This window comes from Helicoverpa armigera, chromosome 15, assembly GCF_030705265.1.
Source record: "Helicoverpa armigera isolate CAAS_96S chromosome 15, ASM3070526v1, whole genome shotgun sequence".
NCBI classification, from domain to species: Eukaryota; Metazoa; Arthropoda; class Insecta; order Lepidoptera; family Noctuidae; genus Helicoverpa; species Helicoverpa armigera.
The window spans coordinates 4,640,438-4,657,276 of NC_087134.1; positions in this window are offsets into that span (position 1 = coordinate 4,640,438).

The following is a 16,839-nucleotide window of genomic DNA, read 5'->3' on the forward strand; positions in this document are numbered from 1 at the left end:
TTTGCTTTATAATATGTAGTTTATTCAATTTAAGAGTGACAATACAGCCCGTCTTTTGGGCACTATCCCCGCTGACAGATAGAAATGCTGATGAGTTTTTGATACTTAGTTGTAATTCCTCTTTTATAACTATTTGTAAATTGTTATTTGTAGTTTTGCTCAACTTAAGGTATTATATTGTATTATTACCTACATCTATACTAATAATATAGAAAAGAAAGGATTTAAGAGTAGAAGAATTGCTGAGTGCTCTAGTTGCATCTCAATTACATGCTGTTGGCGGTTTGGCCTCAGCTTACATTGACATCATTGGCATTAACCCAAAACGACTTCGTGGTGCATAGTGGTGTACTTTTAATGTCTCAGATTATCTACCAGCATTGTCTTACTTAACTTTATCTTTATTGCATAATTTGAATTAATCCTATCAATGTGTTCGCCAATTTAGCAAACGTCCGGGTCCAAAAAAAGTTGTGCAGAATTTTTGGGTAAGAATCTATGTCTCGAAGCCCTGATATCTCTTTTCACATAAATATTTATTTATGAGCTTTCGCCGAAGAACTTTTAAAGTAAGCAAGTTTCTTTTGTTTTAAATAGAAAACAACTGAGCAGCGCAGCCGCTTCAAACAGAAATCACGTTGCAAAATCCAATTAATGGTTTCACTAGCAAGCGAAGCGAGAGAATTTGATATGTCTGATTCCAGGTTATCCGTTTTATTAAGGAAACCACTACTATCGTCAATAATATTATAAAATCATCGAATTGCGAATCTGTTTTGTTCTTTTTAATAAAAGTATTCTGACTGACAAAACCCTAATAACATATTAGGATTTCATTAAGACTAAGCTATTTTGGACTGTTCGTTTTAATGCTTAAAGTTAGTTTGTCAATTCTACTTTTTTGTCCAGATATGATGGTATAAAAAAGTAAAGAACATATTCTATTCAAACATTCAAAAACAACCAGTGTTCGGGAGTGAGTTTTTCAGCGCTCTATTTCAAAATGTCCTTTAAATTAAATTCCTGGGCCTTTATAGTTAGTAATCGTAGTTACGTAGGCAGTCTTTGTTAATAGGATATTATGTTCTACGTACCTATTTCTTTTGTTTTCAGTTTATTATTATTAGTTTCCAGGTATAGTAAATACCAAAAAGTTTTTTCATATACAATTTATTTTTTCCTCTTTGTTATAATGAAATGAAATGTCGCTATTTTCATTACGTAGGTTGGTATAGTTTCAAACGAAAATAATGAAATAATGTGTACAGTCTTTATTACGTGTTCTCATGAATTACTCTTTTTATTTGCACTAGAACTGGGTCTGGGGAGAAAACCAATAATCGTTTCGGAGAAACCTAACGTCGAAATGCAAACCTTAGATATTTCGATTTCAGTAACACATTTCTTTAATTCTTAGAATTGAAGATCTTGCTCTCTTTTTGTTTATTTCAAAAATCCTTCAGACCTACACGAGGATTTAAAAATTGAGTTTTAGAAAAGGATTTTCTCAATTCGGATGCTCCCCTCATCGCTGCCACTGTGGTGAGGCTGTCACCAGCCTCGGACACCACGGCCTGTCGTGCAGCCGTAGTGCGATACGGCCATTGCGCGGCACGCAAATATCAACGACATTATTCGTCGGGCTCTTGTTGCCGTCGGGGTGCCAGCCAGCTGTACTGGAACCAAATGGCTTGGCACGCGACGACGGTAAGAGACTGGACGGCATGTCTTTATTCCCTTGGAAGATGGGTAGGCCTTTAGTATGGGACGCAACCTGTGTCGATACTCTTGCGCCATCCCATCTTCCAAGTTCTGCGTGCTGTGCTGCTGCTGCCGCTGCGGCCGCGGAGAACCTCAAGCGGCGGAAATATAGTGGCCTTGTCGGCAACTATATTTTCGAACCGTTTGGGGTTGAAACCCTCGGGTCGTGGGGTCCGAATGCGCATAACCTATTTAAAGACCTGTCTAGGCGGCTGGTTGACGCTTCCCGTGACCAAAAGGCTGGCTATTACCTCGGACAAAGGATCAGCATGGCCATCCAACGAGGTAATGCTGCCAGCCTCTTGGGTACGCTCCCAGTTGACAGCGATGGGGATGAATTTTTTGACGCCTTTTAGATATAGTGTAGGTATATATATATTTTTTTTTTATTGTTCTTCTAGGATAGTTTCTTTTTTGTGTTGTAAATATCTGTGGAAATTAAATAAATAAATATTCGGATGTATCTATTTTCTACCATGGTCGTCGCCTGACCTACATCACTCTAACCCTTATTTATCAACCTCAGGCATAATCAAAGTGTCCCATGTTTGTCAATAGTAACTCAAAAGCGAAGGCCGTTGCTTGAGGCTCGAAGTATCCACTTTAATTAGAAAGTGCTAGGATATTGTCCTGTCCAAAATAATCCCTTAGTTTCCACCAACAATATTACTGGGAAGGTTTTGTTTACGTAAGTCCCGACCAAAGACTAGCTAAAAGCCAAAGGCTTTAATATCCAAACAAGTATGTTACCAGGTACTGCGAAGGTATTTAGGTAATGCTAATTTAGCTATCGAATTTACTGCAAAAGTACGTGGTTCTGAAGCTATGTGGTCATGGAATAAAGGTACGTCCGAATCCGTGAGGAGACCAATTTACTAATAAATAAGCACAAATACTTTACTAATCCCCAAAACCTCATTTTTTTTATTGGATTAAAGTCGTTGTTATCAACTTACGAAATGTCCTGTTTTACAGTAAATGGCTGCATTCAAAACTATCAACCAATATTTCTATTTCTGCGATCCTAATTGTCAGATGTCTCCTGTAGTAAAAAACATCTGACTGCAGATCTGAATTTGCAAGCATCCTAGTCATTGTTGTTTAGTTCCACGTGTTCCATACATTTTGTTAATTAGACACAATATTTAGGTCGCTGCCATCTGAGTTATGAGGCGGCCACTAATTAGCTATTAAGTTTTTAATTGTGTGAACGTTGCTCTCAAAATAGCTCGCATTAGAACCTAGGTTTTAATTTTTTGCTTAAGTCCTCGTTTTGTAAAGTACGTCTGAAAACACATGTTTTATGTAGCTCTGAGATAAAAATAACATAGGTCTCATTATCTCGTTTCAGTATTGTTATAATATAATACTTTGTAATTAAGTTCATTAAATTGTTATATCTGTTTTTTGCTAACAGACAGGATAACGAGTTCAAAAAGAGAATTCAAATCACGCAGCTTTGAACAGTAACTACAAATGTAAATAGAAACTCCTGAAAATAATTCCCTTAAAAGCTATTACAACTTCCTAAAAGGTAGGTATATATACAAACTTTCTAAGTATATACATAGGTAAGGGTTCACTGTCGGTTTCTAGTACCATTAGTGAATACAAAAACTATACAAGAAATGAATACCATTATGTAATTCTGACCCATCGGAAAGAGACGTTTATGCATGCACGTGATAATGAGGCAACGGGCGAATAAATTCACTCGCGCGATAGTGGTTTGAAATTAACATACGTATGTGTTGTTTCCTTCCTTCTCTTCGTCAGCAATGGCGCGTGGGCATCTATGACGTCACATAACACGCCCGTCAAATTAGTATTAGCGACTTGTTTTTCCCTGCAGCTTTACCCGCGTCCCGGGGGAACTATGTAGTTGTGTTAACCAGGATAAAACTTTGCCTATGTCACTCAGATTGGAGATAGTGACACTATACTATGTTTTACGCAAATAAATATTATTATTCAAACGAACAAACAATCAATTCCTCTTTATAATACTAGTATTGATTACTCATTCATTGCCTGCATGAAGTTGTTTTACAATGCTCGCTATTTACAATTACCCTTTCCTCGAAACTGTGGGTGTGGTGGTGACACGCACAATTAACAGAACAAAACATCTCACTTTACAATTGCCCGCCATATTTGTTGTCATATCACGTCATTTCTGTTCAATTTACAACCATATTTTTCCTACATTATATATTAATTTCGAAATGCTCTCCTCATTTGAATAATTTATGTAAAATCTGCAGTGTAATAAGAAATATTCTAGCATGCAATTTACAACGCTTTGCCAATGTCATATTGTACTCGTAACATAATAGGCTGACAGGCTTTTCACAATGCATTGTTAATAGAAATTAGCTTCTATTTTCTTTCTACTGTCTCGCAAGTTGCATAGAGGTTTTATTTCAGAAATATTTCATATTTTAAATACAGCGATTCTTATCTGACTTCCACTTAAATGGGGTTTTTGAATACCCTGAAACGGCTGTCAAATATTTAATAGTTACGTAGGATGTAATGATGAATATTTTTTTACAGTTCGCTTTTCATTTCGATTTGTAAATACAATTAGACGGCTGAAACAGATTCGCTAATGTAGCTCGTAGTTACGTTTCGCCTGCCGCTGGCTTTTGGAACAAAACATTTGTGTTTACTGAACAAATATTGATCAAAACTGAGTCAGTGTCTATGTTTCATTCATAGTTTATGGCGCCATAATTTTCGAAAACAAAGCCTTAATAAGAACCTAAAGGGCTTTATTTATGTGTAATTACACAGTTTGTTGTGTTTCTATTGCGTAAAACAACGTTATCTCTTGTAAATTAATACAATGGTTCAGAGGCTAAACGATTGGATGTTCTTGCGTTCAATTTCCTCAGAATAAACTCTTCCTTTTGAGATGTAGCTCCTTTGAGTGGTCCTGTCCCAAAGAGGGAACGCATACCATCTGTCATAGTGTAGCTCAACCATATTTTATTGCGCTTGACGACGCAAATCTCTTCAAATTTCTCACAAGGATCATGTCGGTCTCAGTAACAAGCCTATTTTGTAGCGGACTTTGTAAACCCATGGGAAATATTAAGATACTTATAATTGGGAGTTTGTTTTGTTCCCGTTCCCCATTGTTTGAGTTGAAAGCTTGATCCCTTTAAACTTGTTTTGACACAAATTTGTTAATCACCAGTCGGCTTTTGTGTTTAACGGACAGCTGATGGAAACGCAATTAGTCCGATCTTGTAATTAGACCCCTTCATATGTGTGACTGTGAAGATGTTTGGTAGAAAATCTGAAGTAAAGGTACCTACAAAATTGTAGTTTTGTGCAGGAGCAAAATAAAACTCTAAGTTGCTATGTACGAAAACTTATTTTTTCTTACCATTCACAGACATTTGAAGGACCTAATCGATTTGTAGATTTAGTACCAATTCTACTCAAGTTACTGGGTTTCCGAGCAACGAGACAGCTAATTTGGTTAACTTATACAAAAGTAAATTATACCTGTTTCATGAAAGTTCTACGCGTAATTTATGAGAAAAAGTTGTTAAAGCTGAAATCAAATCTGGAGATACAAAAGAATCAAAGTCCGTTATTGATTCAACCTCCTTACATTATGTGTAATTGTGTACTTAGCCTAATAAAGGTCTGGTTACATTACTTTTTTAGCCTTATATATTACCTGCAAGTTGATGTTTTATCTCTAGAAATCGGGAGAGCCACATTCATGTGTGTATATGCAGTATATGTACATACAAATCGTAGTATACTTACATTCTGTAGGCTCAGATGTGGTGACTATCAATGTAGGTGTTCCCTGTGGCCCACCTGTGTACCGGGGACCTACTTCCCGAAGCCAGATTTAAAATAGCCTTTATCCTTTGTCAGACTCTAGACTAGTGTTAAATAATGTGACGTAGTTTTGATATAGAGCGCAATATACAGACCGAGTTACTTTCTCATTAATGCTAAAAAATTACTTAAAGAAATTACTTATCAGCTAATTAAGCGTTTATTATTCATGCATTAATAAGAATGTAACTTCAGGTGGTTATTTTAGTAATTCTTTTCAGAAATACAGAAATAGTTTTCCTTTCTGGAAAACGTTATGATGAAAAGCTAGTTAATTAATTATCACGAGAAAACTTTTGTTTCTGATAATAATGTTTATATTTCATAGAATAGTAAGTCAATCGTATCAGCAGACTGCATGGTTATAAGAAAAGTGATAATCGGACATTTATCTAAAACTAGCCGTTTTCCCGCGAATTCCCCCGCGCCCCGTCGGAACGGAACTACTGCTATGGATAAAATATAACCTATCTTACTCGCAGATAATGTAGCTAATGGCGAAATCATTTTAAAATCGGTCCAGTAGTTTTTAAATTTAACCTTTACAAACAAAGAAAAATATTATTAATTCCTCTTTATAATAGCAAAGATACCTACAGATTAATCTATTTATTTTGTGTTAATACATTGTCCCTACATTTTTATCCTTATTTATATAAACTTTATATGCGTAATAATATTTATTTCAATGTAACTTAGCATCACACATTGCCAACATAAACAAAAGCTTTACATGACACAGATTCTGAGAAAACATAATACACACCACGTAGACACCTTTAATTTAGGAAAGGATTTAAAACACACTTCCAGGTAAACGTGACATTAAATCAAATTTTATTTTATTCAGGGAAATCACTGAGAATAATACAAAATTACAAATGAGTCGTAAATCCGAACAAGTAGATAGGTACATATCGACGCCTTAGAGTAAAAACCTCGTTAATGAAAGAGACAACTTTTTAGGAGAAATAAGTACCCATAGGATGTTCTTTGCACTATACGCATCCTTGAAACGCTAAATAAATTGAAAAAAAAATGCATTTCCGAGGTTTTCAGTCTACATATCGTCGATATGTAGTGTCAAAGTATAGATATATATTTGTCTTTGTCTAGACTGCTAAGACAAAACTTTGTCTATTCCCTCTTCCTAAAATATCGTCAAGATGTATTACTCTTTGGGGAGTAGGAAGGAAGCATCCACCTCCGCAGTGTTGTGCTTAATTAAATAAGTGAAACTAAACGCGACGCTTCCATTTTAGTTAGCGTTTAGTGTCTGCGCTTGAAATAAAAAAAAATAGTATTTTCATGGGTGATGATTAGAAAAAATTCGCTGAAATTTTTCTCTATCTCTTATTCTTATTCTCTTATATCTTCTATATCTTCTATATCTTCTTATTTCTTATTCTCTTATTTTCTCTATCTCTTATCTCTAATCATTTTGCAATAAGTAGATACTATTTGTATTCAATTCAAAGAATTTCTGAACATTTTTGTCCGTAAATTTTAAACATACAACTTAAATTAAAATATTTTTGACCACGCCTAAGTATTGGTGAATTCAAAACACTGTTCTGTTAGCAAACGACTCATGTTTTTACAGATTCCTGCAAACTGAATGAAAATATTCAATGAAACATTCTCAGACTGGGAAGTTCTTGAAGATTAATATTTATTCTAATGCGTACGATGTGGAAAGAATCATTTATCTAACCACTAGACTAGACGTAGGTACTGTATATGGTAGCGTTCACATAGACATATGTATTTGAATGTAGTTTGTCGAGGTTTTCTTTTAAAAGTATTGTCTATGAATGAATGCTGTTGTGATTTGCGGATTGTACATTAGGACTGTATCAATTTTAATTATCAGCGTACCCTTATTAGGTAACTATAAAGTTTTTACCATGATATTCTCAAAGAGTCCCAAAAACTAATGGTAATAGTTGTAAAGACATGTAATTACGCAAAATAACAAATGCCACAACGTCTGTACTTTAAGCTTTTATGTATTCAGGTAAAGAACTCAGACTACTTTAAGATTAGGTACATTAAACGAATAAAAACAGCAATATATAAAGTCGATGAAATAGAATATTGATACACATAGGTACCGAAATAAAAATACTCCTCATTTGTAAACAATACAGCAAAACATAGATCTAACGACCCAGACGGAGCTACGTTCCAAAAATACAAAAATCATTGTCACGTATATAGCCAATTGGACAATATATTATTGTACCTATATATGTACCTAATGTATACTCATGATCAAAATAGGCATTTATTTTATCGGAGCTCTCACAAAAACATTTTTATTGAACTAAAATATTTGCTACTGCCATATATCTAGACAAAGCCTGTCTATTAATATCACGTACCTAATATTGAAAGGCTGTGATTGTTCATAATAAATATTGTTCTCTTTTTTGTTTCCATTAATATAATACCTAATTTTAGATGAATTTTGTGAAAACGACGTTAAAATTAGTAACATGGGAAAAATGAGCACTTTTTGGACGACAACAAAACCCACTTCCTATGTGTTTGTACTGGGAAGAAGAAATGGCGCAACCCTCCGTGGGCGCAACAACTCCCCAGCAACATATGTCTAAATCTGTCTCTTTGGTTTGAAAAACCATTACTTATACAGACGATATCACACTTAAAAGATGGGAAGAAAAATAAAAAAAAGAAACCGTCAAAAACTCACAACACCATTGTCTCAGATATTTAATTCTTTACGAGTTGAATTATTCTAAAACATTGCTTTATTTTTTAATTTTTATCAAAGCAATTACCGATCTCCATAATTCTCCCCTATGTTCTTCCACACACAACACTTGACGCTATAAATAATAAGCTGGTATTTAAGTTAGTCACCAGACAGCAAAATCTGAAACTCATACCGTAAAATATTTATTTATTTTTATATTAATATCAAATCAGTATTGTACAGTACCCATAATTTCCACAAACAACACTTGACTCACAAAAAATTACAAGCTTAGTACTTAGTAACAAGCCTTAAACTTATATGGACTCCTTTAATCAATAGATCTATTTATAGCATAATACCTACATTATACGTCTAAGGAAATAAACTAAGATAGTGATCGGGAGTGAGCGATTGCGTCTGTCCCCACACGTGATTCGAATACAGACCAAGGAGTTTTCAATTCCACGCTTTACCTAATAGAACAGAACATTGGATTTTTCTTGTTTTGTAACTAACTAAAAGGTCATTGAACTTGCATGTCCAGTTAAATTCTTTCATTCTTTCTTTTGGACACGAAACCAATTTAGTTAAAGACAATGTTTTCTTTGCAGGTATTATTTTAAAATTAACGTTCATTGCTATTTAATTGTATTTCTTTTTTAAACAGTAATGTTTAATTTCAATGTACCAGTTAATTAGTGGGTAAAGTTTTAATATTAGCTGAGCATGCTGCACTTAAGGTTAATTAAACGAAGTTAGAACTATTAAAATGGTTCTCCATTAAGTGTTAAACTTAAAAGAATCTCTTCGTCTTCTACGGACAAAAGGAGTATATTTTATAGAGTAGGTACTTAACAAAAAAATATAATGAACAAAATCACAGGGGCTAAATTGTAAAATTAAAAAAACCGTAGTGTTTTTTATAAAATAAAAGTTACCTACAATAAACACACAACTAGAATACACTACATATTTGCATTACTATTTTTAAAATAACAAAAATAAATATTAAAAAAAAAACCTAACCAAAAATATTCCATAAAACTCCATTCTGCGCTTCTAAAATCAAATCTAAATTATTTGAATATGGAACTCAATACTCAAAGTCGTTGCTGGCTGGCTACAATCGGTGCTTAGATTATCTGTGGATACTGGACCGAGTCTCGAGGGACGCAGTTGCTTCTCAGCACATAATCAAATCAACGGCGAATTGCTTGCAACTCGCTGTTACAATTACTGCTTTACTGTCCCGGATTAAACTGTACGGACATTGTGTTACATGCTATTTGTAGTATATGTAGTTAGGTACACAGAAGATGGAACAATGTTGCACGTAAAAGAAATCTAGCACTTTGCACAGGTCATTTTGTATGAGCGAAAATAGGAAAAACTACATTTCACGCATTTGTTACTTAATTCTAGTAAATGCTGCTTCAGGTGTTTATTACTTAAATATAGTAACTTATGCAAATAATGAACCATCATTTAGTTGGCTATTAAGGTATGATACAGCATACCTATACCTTAAATGTTTTGAAACAATATTGCAACTCATTCGGCTTTTACTTCTATTAGCACAAACTAAAGGATAACATTTTTAGTATCTTTAACTAATTCTGATTAATAAACCAAATGCATTATTACACGCAAAATCAACATTATTGCTAACAAAGACGAGTCATTCAAAATAAAACGCGCAAAAAAATGCTTTGTACGCAAATCAAAAGGACAGAGCATTCTGATATTATTTAACGAGCCCCCTAAGTGGCTCTTTATGTAGCACCTTGAGAACCAATTAAATTATCAAAGTTAGTGCAGAAAACGAAACCGGCATTGTAATAGCCACTCAAGCGTCCGGGCGACTATAGTCGCCCAAAAATTTTTGGCGTTAAGCGTCCGGGCGACTATAGCAGCCTCTTTGACTTGTACACTTTAAACGAATTTTTATCTATGACAAGTTTCAAAGAGCTTTACGAATGTTACACTAGATGGATCTGTATTAAATAACGCATCTATGGGTCGGTAAAACAGTATGCCAGGTACAGCAAAAATATAAAAAATAATTGTTTACAAACTGTGTGTCAAGTTTTGTGAAGTGTTTAGGAACTCTGCATTTAAAATTTAAGTATTCATTTATTTATCATCATACTGTATTAGTGTTATATATTAAAATAATCCTCAAGATTCATTCTTTCAAAATATTAATAAGTGCTATCAATCCAAAATTTGATAGGTTGTCTTTACATTTAAATAAAGTCGACATGCGAAAACTGCCTTTGTGTGCCAGTTTTTCGTTAAGTTTTTGTGTGAAATATTCTATATTTTAATAAAATTCTTCTTGTAATTAAGAGAATAGGTCATAATTAACGTATAAAAAAATTATGCGGAAAAAAGAAACGGAAATAGTTAGGATTTAACGTTTTTATCGTCATTTCGTCATCCGAGGCGATAACAGATTGCTGCGGGAATGCCGTTTGTTTTGGTTTAATGTGCTACACTGTTCATTCCAAGTATATATAATATTGGTATCAAAAAAAAGCTTATTTAATCTAGTTTAATAATGAGTATAAATCAATGAAAAAAGTTAAATAACGTTTAGTTAAAACTTGTTAAAACAAATATTTTACTTGAATTTGGCCCGTTCTGTTAAGTTCAACTTTTTTTTATGCATTTGTAATTGATTTCTGTACTTTAATTAGTACATATTTTGATTCCTTAATAATTCAGCTTTATACTGGTATATTTTACTTTGCTATAGCTGCAATAGTTTGCTAGAAAATACACTTTAAATCGGTAACGGCATGGCGCGCTCGACGCGGTTCAACACAGATCGAGCGCGTGAACGTACAAGGCGTTGACAGGTGTCGCACGCGAACGCTTGAGTGGATAGGGCCATTAGTCAAAAAGGGACGGTGAGTAAACAAGATATATAGGTACCTATAGAAGTTACTAGATGTTATTTCCATTAGAAATGCATTTATAAAACGGATTTTTAGCTTTTATTTAGTCTTTTGCAGTATATTTAGTACGATAAATCTTACTCAATGCTATGTATAAATGCGAAAGTAACTATGATTTTCTGGATTTTCTGGTGGAACCGCGGTAATACAGAATACATAAACTATTAGGTAGCACTCATTTTATTTTACTTTTTCGATGTACATACTTTATACATAGATAAACAATGTATTTTTGGTATTTTTTGGATGCGCACAAAAATATTTTTTCCTTAATATTTTATCCTCGACTATGCAAAAGCTATATTATGCTCGCATAAGATAATGTAGACTGCATATAACCAGGGTTCATGAAGAAGTTCCCTAGTATCACATTGATAAACTCATTGTAGGTAAATGTCACAACGCCGCCGCATGGCCGCAGTTTTAATTACCCAATAAATGTTAACACATATTACACGGCTAATCAAATTGCTACACATGTAATACAACGCGTTCCCGCTCGAAACATTAGTCTAATTTACTGTCTTCTATTTATAACAACTGTAATGTAAACATACTTATTGATTACATACATTGAGCCATTTAATAAGGAGCTTAGGATTTAAGCTTTGGTACAGTTTAATAACATACATAGTCGTACATTGAGTCATTAACACTAGCATAGAATATAACTTTGATAATAATGGCGTCCACGGCCGATTTCGGCCACGGCGGCTGCAGCCAGCTGCGCAGGACATATTATAGTGCACGAGCATTTGCGCAGACACAGGTGCACTCCATATTCCTTCACTCTCATAACCCGATGCTGCTTTGATAGATTGGTCTTCAGCGAGTCTTCGATGAATAACAACCACGGAACGTAATTGTGTAAAGGTATTGTAATAAAGAAGAAACATTTTTTTGTTTGAACCCTAAAGGCTCCGAAACTATTGAACCGATTTGAAAAATTCTTTCACAGGTGGAAAGCTACTCTCTTCCCGTAAAGGTAGTAGTTCCCACGAGACGTAGGTGTAACTGCCGGGAAAACGGCTAGTTTTCCATAATTTTACCGTTATATATTAATTAATGCGAATATTCAATCGTAAATAAGACTATCTCAGTCGCTGCTAATCATAAAATGTAAATAAAATAGTCTTTGAAATAAAAGCATCAGTTTGGCAGTTATAGCCAAACTAATCCAAGTTAAATATTTAATGGAATTTCTGAAGCGTTATTAAAGTTGGCAAAGTAATTCGATATTTCGAAGATAAATACTAAAATTACATCAAAAACGACTATTTTGAGACATTGCTTTATTATCTCAATTAACTGTCACCAAGCGACTTAGTTCATCACAGTCACAAATTAAGTCTTAGATCTTTGGAACGTGGAGAGAGAACGTTAGACGTTGTTCAGTAGCAATTACCGTATTAAGACAAAGTCAGTTTTCATTAATTCAATCTTCGAAACCCTTTGAAAACGTCATTGTTGCGTACCTACCTATCAAACAAAATTCCCAAAATATCTGATGTTCTGACTCTCTGTCAATTTATACTTTGCTTGTAAATTATGAAACTTTGTTACCGAAAATAGTTAACATGTTTTCAGATTATAAAAATTATCATCTTGTTTTATAAAGAGTCTTTAATATTTGTACAAATAATGTGTGGCTAAAGCCCGAAGTGCAGCTGCACCTAGGTTTAGCCGGCCATTTGTGCTAAACTTAGTCCTCTTATCTTCGGTTAGAACTAGGTGTAGGTGTAATACTCAGATACTCTAGTTTTATATATGCTTTTATGAAAGGTAGAACAAACGAAAATCTCCTATTTTACCAGAAGCTAATCCAAGGAAATAGAATTTTAGAAAACCCCGTCATAGTGCATGCAACTCTGCTAACTTTGATCCGCCTCATCTAAAATTCAAATCTCCAACAGTTCCTGGAAGTAACAGTAGGTACAGGTTCACATATGTATCTGCTCACATTTTTTAATATTTACCTAAGGTTTATCAAGAAGGTTTTAAGTTCATAAAATTGTAGGTGTGTATTTTATTTAAAGGATACCTTAAATAAAGTAAAAGCAGTCCGATATAATTTAACTGCTTTTATCCAAGCATGGATTGTAGGGGAAGTCACTTTCGAAGTTTAAAAAAATCGTTTGACACTTATTTTCTTGTATCTCAAGGCTCTATTCGAGGTATTCTTGACAAAGTAGAAGCTGCAAGCAAAATGAACGATTTGCGTAACAAAACAGTATTTAATTAACTTAAATTATAAAAAGTAATATTCAACAGACCCATGTGGCTTCCTTAGCCTGTCGCTAATTATATTCTTTAATTGTCATTCATTCATTTCAACAGAACACTGTGCAAAAATTAGTTCCTTAATTATAATTTGTAGGTACTCAGTCTAAACAAATGGTATTGTGCGACAAAGGAAACATGTTTTTCATCAAAAAAAGGTTTCATAATTACATTTTTGGGTATCATCAGAAGCCTACCGAATATAATTTTGTTATATGCCATGTTCCATTACACATTAGGTAGAAGTAAGTGTCATTGACCATGTTTACTTTCTTTGTTTCATAACAGGTCAGCAATCAAAACTCTTTGATCAGATTATCAGAAGTAAGTGAGAGATAAGTGCTTCATCACAATGTGCTTAAAAACATCCGTTCCTTTGTCACTCTTCTCGAATAAAAATAGTGATTGTTTTGTTCTAATTATGGAAGTACCTGAGTAAATACCTTTAAATTAAGAAAATAAAATACATATAGCTCACAGCCCTCCGACACAAAGAAAAAAATTCAGATTACATCACCTATAATGGTCAACCTGAGGGCTTAGAAACACGCTCCATTTAATTACATTTACATTCGTGTCTTATTAATAAATAGGAGACTTAATAGTGATCTGCATACACGTGTCAACAGCTCCTCTGACGTCAACTACACATTCTACACGCTAAATCGCTAACTGTAAGCGATAGGATTAATAGGTTCGGACGGGACACGGCGCGGCCGGTGCAGCTCCATCAATCAATTGCCGTCGGTGGGCCGGTGTAGCATGCAAGTCGCATTGATGACGATGCAACGCTGTGACTCCCATGCATCACGTCAAACACGTTCACATTGAATTAATACCTCTGTATGTTAACGACAATGGAACGCTGTCACATTGTGTACATGCAGGTCTCGTACGATTTTTTTGCTAAATTGAATTACATAACAGCTTGCTCTTTTTCAGAGTTAGGTAAAGTTTGACCTTTATTTGTTTACCTATACACTTACATTTCGTCTGTTACGATTAGAATAGGTACAACGCGAATGTATAGGGACAGTTGGGGAACAGTGGAACACGGGGCACTATGGAACAATAACGATAAAAATTTGAATTTCAAACTAATTCGCGCGCTACCGCTATGACCAATGGCAGCGCGTCCTGCGTCATACGAGGACGTAGTGAAATATGGCGGTGCGACAACAATGGAGCTGTGAATAGAAAAATATTGGTTTTTATTTTCAAAAGTTGAGATTTCTTTTCAAAGTACTTTCGATTTTAGTAAAAAAGTTTAAACAATAGGCAAGTGATATATTTATTTCATAAATCTTAATCATTTTGTCTATTTGAGACCGCTATGTGTTAATTTCAAAACATTACCTAACTTTTTGAAGACTTGTTTGAATTTTTTTACACGCTATGGGGCACTATGGAACGGGGCACAGTGGAACACTGACAAATAGACTTTTGACTGGTGAGGAGCAACAACCAGAGCAACCAAAGGATACTACACCTCCTATTGATGACCAGCAACCTTCTACTTCAAGAGCTACTATCCAAGAATTTGAAAATCAGATAAAAAGCCCCTTAGAATGTAGAGACCCTTAGAATGGTTTCAGCTGAGGATATTGAACTAGTCTTGCCACACCCGTCCTTATCTGGAAAAACTAAACGTCAAAAAAGCATCTACACGTTTCCTGACAAGATATTAAAAAGATTTGATACCATTGGTTAATGTTTTGGTATGAATATAGGTCGAGTTCCAATGTGCCCCATACCCTGTTTCATTGTACCCCAGACCTGGGGTACAGTGGAACACAGGAAGGTGTTCACAAAATCGAAGATAAATAGGTTTAAGTTTGATTATTGATCTCCGTTTTGCTGTGCAATTATTAAGTTAAGGTATATTGTTGATATCTGTAAGCAAAAATTACATAAATAATAAACACTGATTTTTCTAAAAATAAATAAATTTTTTTCGTACCATTGTGCCCCAACTGTCCCTAAATCTAGGGCCGCACGGAAAAACCTATCACATTTCCCGCTGCTGTCTAAAAATAGAATAACGGCACCGGTAGCTTAGAAATTCAATTATCAAAAGGGGTGCTATTGTTTCCTCATAATAGTTTACGTCGGTCGCTTGAATACCTAATGTTATTCAAAATTCCTACGTTGTCAAGTTGTCGCAAACTCGTGTACTGCCACTGACCCGCTGTTCAACTCGTGACTAAACTGACAGCTACGCACATCCATCATACGCGTGGATGGCTGGAGTGACTGATTGTTATTTAAACATCTCGGACTCGCCCCTAGGTAGTCAATAGAGCACTCTATCTGTCCAGTTTCTATTGCGTCATTATCAAACCAGTTTCTTGATTTTTTTTATGTCACACTAATAATAAAAATTAATTGATAGAATTACACTTCTAACCCACTAGTAGGTACACCAAATACAGTTTTTCAGTGTTTCAGTGGCCTATTGTACTATATTGCGCACTCACAAAGGCCTAAAAATGCATTCTGCAAACCAACTATCGAATGAACAAACTATGGCGGGATTTGTAAAGCTTTTCAGTCCACCATCCCCTTAAATCAATTAAAAGTTTTCAGATTCAATAGAGGGCTTACCATCCGGCTGTAACACTGTCGATTTTGAAAAACATTCAAATGTTTATTTCCAGGAACATTAAACTCTTTTCACATAATGAGTGTAAAGGATTGCCTCCTAATAAATATTTAAATCTCTCGGCCCATTAACCATTAGGCAGGCTTTATCTAAATATAGCACCTTTTATTGCGGCGTTCATTTACATAAAATGCTAAACTTAATTGTGTACTGGTGAATTATCTTCTAATATTCAATAAACTGAGTAATGTAGTGGAGGCTGAAAATGGTGCCTAGATTTGCATTATAAGTAGCTGTGGACTTATTTAGGTTAATTTTAGAATTAGGACTTGAAAAGGCTCGGGAGATGATGAGAGTTAGGCGTGACTACTGAAAATTTTACTTTGATGGCTTTGGAAAGTCATGTTGTAATAATAAATGCAATATTTATTTGAAACTTAAAAGACCTCTAAAAACAAATGTCTTTCTTCATGTAAATCACTGTAAACACGATTACGCAAGCACAACAAGACAAGCCGTCTATTTTTAGCTAATTGTAGGTGTCCTTTCACCTCAATGTTCAAAGTTATGCCATTAGGGACAGTTAAGGTCTTAGCGCGAAATTAAAAGTGCCGAGAGAAAGAACTGCCGTTTGTTACGCTGATTAAATT